Genomic DNA, 7088 nt, shown 5'->3' on the forward strand with positions numbered 1-7088 from the left:
GATCTCGCCATCACGGTTGACAACTCCATTGTGTCCTCGTCCCAGAGCGCTAAGAACCTTGGCGTGATCCTGGACAACACCCTGTCGTTCTCAAATAACATCAAGGCGGTGGCCCGTTCCTGTAGGTTCATGCTCTACAACATCCGCAGAGTACGACCCTGCCTCACACAGGAAGCGGCGCAGGTCCTAATCCAGGCACTTGTCATCTCCCGTCTGGATTACTGCAACTCGCTGTTGGCTGGGCTCCCTGCCTGTGCCATTAAACCCTACAACTCATCCAGAACGCCGCAGCCCGTCTGGTGTTCAACCTTCCCAAGTTCTCTCACGTCACCCCGCTCCTCCGCTCTCTCCACTGGCTTCCAGTTGAAGCTCGCATCCGCTACAAGACCATGGTGCTTGCCTACGGAGCTGTGAGGGGAACGGCACCTCAGTACCTCCAGGCTCTGATCAGGCCCTACACCCAAACAAGGGCACTGCGTTCATCCACCTCTGGCCTGCTCGCCTCCCTACCACTGAGGAAGTACAGTTCCCGCTCAGCCCAGTCAAAACTGTTCGCTGCTCTGGCCCCCAATGGTGGAACAAACTCCCTCACGACGCCAGGACAGCGGAGTCAATCACCACCTTCCGGAGACACCTGAAACCCCACCTCTTTAAGGAATACCTAGGATAGGATAAAGTAATCCTTCTAGGAGGAGGCTAGGAGACTGTCAATGTCTGTAGTCCATTAGGGCCCTGTAAAATCCCCTTCAAAGTTTTGACTGATCTCCCCCAAAAAAAACCCCATTGACCGTTTGTCCCTGCTTCTGCAGGTTTTCGCTCTCAAAAGTACACCTTTTTAATAGAAATATAACACGATTAGATGTTCTATGTCCACGACAACATTTCAAACCCTAGCAGGAAACCACTTTTGAGGTCTGGGGAAAATGGAAGACATATCGATTTTGGGGTGTAGTTACACTTTTTTAGGCAAGTGTGCGCCAGGAAGAGACCTTTGTTTGGTTAAGCGGTGTTGCTGTAGCGCTCATGTGATTGCGGAGTTTGCAAAACAAATGGCCACTGGATTGATGCAAATAATCATGATATAATTCTGCCAGGCTGGCATAGGCTACTTTGCAGTTAACATTTGATTGAGAAGGTTTTTGTGGGAAGCCTTTCCTTCTCTACCACAAGAAGGTTATCATTAGCCTCATCGCTAACGGCTACACAAAGTGTAGACATGCACGCGCTCCGCACGCATACGCACGGAAACAGGGCAGTCCTGTGCAGTTTCTGAAAGTTGCGTGAAAATACGAATCACTGATGCATTTTGTTCATGTCTTATGATTCACTTGGGCAAATGAATGGATTTTCTAACAAGTTGAGGGGATTGAGTTGATTTCAACCTTAGTTCAATTTTTTTTTGAATATTGTTGAATTTCGGTTTAATGTCTGTATTTCGTGATTCCGTGTGGGCGCGCTGTATTTTATAGGGCCCTAGTCCATGAAGTTGTCATAAGTATGAACCTAAGGATATGCCCTCTTTCCCCCCCCCCCCACAAGAGTGAAATATATGGTCTGGAAATGCAAGCAAGGTTTGAGCTTTTCAGTGTGTGTCACAAGGTGGACATTTCTCTGTCCCCCTAAGAGTAAGCGACACGTTGACTTTATATATTGTACCAAGAGATCGCCTTTCGCTTACGGCCATACCAGCCTGAATACGCCCGATCTCGGAAGCTAAGCAGGGTCGGGCCTGGTTAGTACTTGGATGGGAGACCGCCTGGGAATACCAGGTGCTGTAAGCATTTTGCTCCAGCAGAGGGTTCTCTTGTGTCATGCGTGGAGCAACTCCCTTTTATTTATCACCCTAATAATGTTGTGTCTTTTTATTGGACTAAATGCAGTTTGTTAGTGCTTCCATGCCCTGCCCTGATCAAATCAAATAATGGACAATGCGTTTACCTCAAAATCTAGGCAGTGCATTCAGCATTTGTTTTTAGGCTAGGAGACTGTTAATGTCTGTATTTCGTGTGGGCGCGCTGTATTTTATAGGGCCCTAGTCCATGAAGTTGTATAAACATTTTCCCAACAGATGTCAAAGAAAAGCTCTCTCACACACAGACACACACACACACACACACACACAGCAAGGATGGAGTGACAAAGTGTGGTGCTTAAAGACACACAGAGCCTGCAATGGTATTTCCATAATCTCAAGGCTGTGCCGAGTACAAGGAGATGCCCCACTTGACCGTAGCTCGCTCGGTCTAAGCACAGGGACCATGAGAAAAAGTAGGCACAAAATGAAGCCTGGCTCTAAATGTAATTTGCTTTTGGGTGACAGTGAGAGAACCGTTAGGGTGAGAAGCACAATTCGACCTCAGGTATGTTCCTGAGGTCCTCCCGATCTGTGCAAGCCTAACATTGACCGTGTGGCACTAACCCTTAACAGTAAATCAGGGTTTTTTGGTCTCACAGATTACAATGACATCTCTCCTTATTGGAATACATTGCCTGCTCCCCTAAATTCAACCTAGAGCCTATGTGGGTAATATTGCCTTATGAACCTGTCTTCGATGACAATCCATCAGGCCACTATGAGGTCTACCTGTGTTGATTCTAAGCTTCCTGAAGCAACCGGAAGTGATTAAATTCAGCCTAAAAGTGTTTTGATGTACATAACCTGCAATTTTGAAAATCACTGCATTCCACCCTGTGTAGATCAGTCAATTCTAAACATGAAGACTTAAAACTCAGGATTCCGTAAGAGCCTACCCCAATGAGGATATGTGTTCACGTTCAGGTTCCTGTGCCAACCGGAAGTGCCTTAAAATGGTGTCATAGGTGCTGTTTCGAAGGGTTAAAAAGGTCAGATCTTTTTAAAACTTCATATGTGTGATTAAGCAACCCTCATGAACTGTAAATCAGTCATTTTTCCCAACAGATGTCAAAGAAAAGCTCTCACACACACAAACACACATACACACACACACACACAGCAAGGGTTGAGTGACAAAGTGCGGTGCTTAAAGACACACAGAGCCTGCAATGGCATTTCCATATTCTCAAGGCCGTGCCGAGTTCAACGAGATGCCACGCTTGACCGTAGCTCGCTCTGAGTGCAGCGACCGTGAAACAAGTAGGCCCAAAATTAAGCCTGGCCCTAAATGTCATTTGCTTTTGGGTGACAGTGAGAGAACCGTTAGGGTGAGAAGCACAATTCGACCTCAGGTACATTCCTGAGGTCCTCCCGATCTGTGCAAGCCTAACATTGACCGTGTGGCACTAACCAGAAGGTTTGCATTTGAGAGTGTTTATTATAAATTGTTATTTCACTGTGTGAAGTTGTTATTTCATCATCGTATTATTACTGCTAAGCAGCATGAATCCTGAGAGGCACGAAACAACTGTCAGAAGTGGGATTTGAACCCACGCCTCCATGGGAGATTTATGCACGATACTGACTTTCACTTTCAATAGTGATTTGTTTTTATCAATGAAAAACTCCAGTCATTGATTTAACCTCAATATGGCCTTCAATGGGAAAACAGTAGTAAATCGTCATTCTCCTCAAAGCGGGCAAAAAAGTTATTTAGTCTGTCGGGGAGCAAGGCATCCTGGTCCGTGACTGGGCTGGTTTTCTTTTTGTAATCCGTGATTGACTGTAGACCCTGCCACATACCTCTTGTGTCTGAGCCGTTGAATTGCGATTCTACTTTGTCTCTATACTGACGCTTAGCTTGTTTGATTGCCTTGTGGAGGGAATAGCTACACTGTTTGTAATCGGTCATGTTTCCGGTCACCTTGCCCTGATTAAAAGCAGTGGTTCGGGCTTTCAGTTTCACACGAATGCTGCCATCAATCCACGGTTTCTGGTTTGGGAATGTTTTAATCGTTGCTATGGGAACGACATCTTCAACGCAAATTCTAATGAACTCGCTCACGGAATCAGCGTATTAGTCAATGTTGTTGTCTGACGCAATACGAAACATATCCCAGTCCACGTGATGGAAGCAGTCTTGGAGCAATGAAGAGTCTTTACAATGAAGAGCTGTGAAGTTACTTGGATTTTTACGAATTACCTTTGAAAGACAGGGTCCTAAAAAAGGGACGTTTATTTTTTTGCTGAGTTTATATACATATATATATATATATATATATATAGTATTTAGAAATTCACCACATTTATGATTTTATATGGGAATCAAAAGGCTTTCATTAATGTTCACCATGTGCTGATGTGCTCAGCACATTACATTTACATTTAAGTCATTTAGCAGACGCTCTTATCCAGCACGGTCAACAGACCCCATTATGAAGGTAGGATGGACTTTGAATTTATTGTACATGTGAAAATTTGCCGTTCAGAATTATACTTGGACTGATAAATTGCCAAAACAGATAGTGGTTCCATGTCTTAAAATCAAATCAAACTTTATTTGTCACTTGTGCCAAACACAACAAGTGTAGACCTTACCGTGAAACCAACAGTGCAGTTCAAGAAGAGTTAAGAAAATATTTACCAAATAAACTAAAGTAAAAAATAATAATAATTAAAGTAACACAATGACATAACAATAACGAGGCTAAATACTGGGGGTATCGGTACCGAGTCAGTGTGCGGGGGTACAGGTTAGAAAGGATACTCTCTTTTTGACAGCATGATAGAATAGATCCTAGAATACAGGATCTCTCTGTGTATTAGTTTATATATATACTAGTTCTATATGTATTTCTATGATGGGAGCAGTCTTTTCTGGTCTACACCAAAGGTGGTACATGAGATGAAGGCCATGGGCAGGAGAAATTTGGTTTCGGCCATGTCCACGGGGGAAATGGCCACCAGCTCTCTGGGAAGCCTGAGCTCAGTGGATATGAACACCCCTGCTGAGCTCCGTGACTACTTGGATGTTGGGACCCCGGTCAAGTCGCGTGACAGCCCACCCAGAACTGCTCCCACTCCTACCAAGCCCAGGAGCAAACATACTATGCCTACAAGGTTCTTTAGCCTGCCAAAGGCTGCCACCGGCTCAGGTCAGTCCCTCTCATGTACTCACACTAATGTAAATAAGACAGGGAGATGAAGCTAGGTAGATTGATAGATGATAAATGATAGAAAAACAGTAGGAAGGGAAGGTACACAAATGGCTTTAGCCCAGGGCTAAGACATTTTCCCACACTTGATTTGCCTGTTTCACGGTGAGATGACCTTTTCTCAAGGCTAATTGGACCCTGTTTCTGAGCAGGGAGAGCACCAAAAATATATGTGCTAAATTTAAAATGATATCATAATGAACTAGTGTTAAAAGCTACAAACAGATATGGAAATGAGAAAGTTCATAGAGAGTTAGATGTCTGCTGTCAACCCATAGACAATAAGGCAGCCAGTGAGCCAAAGGGTCAAATTAAGAACCAGGCCAGATTGCAGCCCCTGTCCAACCCAGAGCAGGCCCTGACTAAGACCTTCAAGCTACTCCACTCTGCCTCTGATGACTGGTGAGCATTCACTGTAGACAAGACCAATGGAGCTAGGCTAAAGGAAGCACAGTGTAGTGTCCTTGGAAAAGTAGATTTGAGCTACAGAGCGTAGAAACTTCTGAAATTAAGAGACCAGAGTCCTAATTGATGAACATCATTATAATGTTTTTGGAAAATGTTGTGTAAAATGCTTACGTTTCTTTCACTGAATTGCAGGGAGAAGAAGATCGAGGGCTTGACCTTTCTCCGTGTGATGGCTCAGAACCACATGGACATACTGATGCCTAAACTCCTTGATATCTGCCTTGCCATTATAAATGAGGTAGCTGTATTCATTCACTGCCCTATTCATTCATCTGCACAAATCTGCTACATTTGGAGAACAAGTCAAATTATTGTGTCATGTTTCTGATGTTCGTGGGTTGTACAGCTCAACATTAATAGCTGGTCCTGTGCGTGTTATTATGATTCAGGTGAAGAACCTGCGCTCTGCAGTGTCCTGTGCTGCCATGGCCACACTGGGTGACATGTCCGTCCACCTCCAGAGGGCCATGGACAGTGAGGTGTAGGGGACGGCACGCGTGCTGCTGCACAAAGCCAGCGAGGCCAACGCCTTCATCCGGCAGGGAGCCAACTTTGCCCTGGGTCACATGGTGCAGAGCTGCACCCCTACCCGTGTCATGAATGCCCTGCTGGTCGGTGGGCTGAGCTAAAGAGGGAGAGGGGTCAATTAACACTCACTAAGGGGTATACCTGGACTTCCACAAATTATCCCATTATCCAAGCCTCGAAATTGAGAAGATTGAAATACTGCTAGTTTTGAATTAACTGCCTTTTTCATCAGCATGCTAGGTTATTCCACAACACTTCCGGCACCAACTCACCCCAACGCTAGACGTCACATTTGAATGGAATCACATTTTTTTGTTTTGTCTTATACTTCCTTGTGTTGTGCACTTCTTATTTATTTTTTTATTTAGATTATGTTTTAGCCATATAAAGTGTATATATAGTGAATATAGCTATTAGTGAGGCACTGAGGTATTCGTAAGTACATGTACTCACATTCATAAATGCACTCATTAATAAATACACCATTTGTGACATTTACAAAATACATTTATAAATACGTTTATAGTTTATGGTTTATAGTACATTAGTAGTACATTATTAATCATTTACAAATTGTGAACATACTATGATCAAACACCTTATTAATTATCTGATAAGTCATGAACAAATAATTTAAAATAGCGTTTATAAATGTGTAAATAACTATTTATAGATTTCTTATTGACATTTACAAATGTAGGAATAATGATTAATAAATGGTAAGTAAATGGTAAGTAAACTCTTTACAAACAGTTTATAAATGGTATATTAAGGGACCTTAATATAAAGTCTTACCGAACATTTTGATGCATCGATCCATCAATACAATCCATTATCATTCATCTCCTAACTCATGTATCTCTATGACATGTAACTGATGTGCTCTGTTTTTCCTTCCTCAGCCACCGTAACCTGGAGAGACTGGCTGAGGTCATGGGGACGGCTCGTCTCCCGTCGGGGAAGAAAGACCTCACTGACCGTTTCTTGATTGCCGTCAGTAAAGTGGCTGTGGACCCTGCACA

At 43.6% G+C, this 7088-nt stretch overlaps 1 long non-coding RNA gene and 1 pseudogene across 1 annotated transcript; both read left to right on the forward strand.

The window, feature by feature from the left end:
- Positions 1-1672: 1672 nt before the first annotated feature.
- On the forward strand, positions 1673-1781 carry LOC115136530 (5S ribosomal RNA; annotated as a pseudogene).
- A 3571-nt stretch (positions 1782-5352) lies between these two features.
- LOC135570770 (uncharacterized) lies at positions 5353-6338 on the forward strand. The gene is made up of 3 exons (XR_010463602.1): positions 5353-5472; positions 5671-5776; positions 5928-6338. It is a non-coding gene; the product is annotated as an uncharacterized LOC135570770 (long non-coding RNA).
- The last annotated feature ends 750 nt before the right edge of the window (positions 6339-7088 follow it).

This window comes from Oncorhynchus nerka, unplaced genomic scaffold (assembly GCF_034236695.1).
Source record: "Oncorhynchus nerka isolate Pitt River unplaced genomic scaffold, Oner_Uvic_2.0 unplaced_scaffold_894, whole genome shotgun sequence".
Classification (NCBI taxonomy): domain Eukaryota; kingdom Metazoa; phylum Chordata; class Actinopteri; order Salmoniformes; family Salmonidae; genus Oncorhynchus; species Oncorhynchus nerka.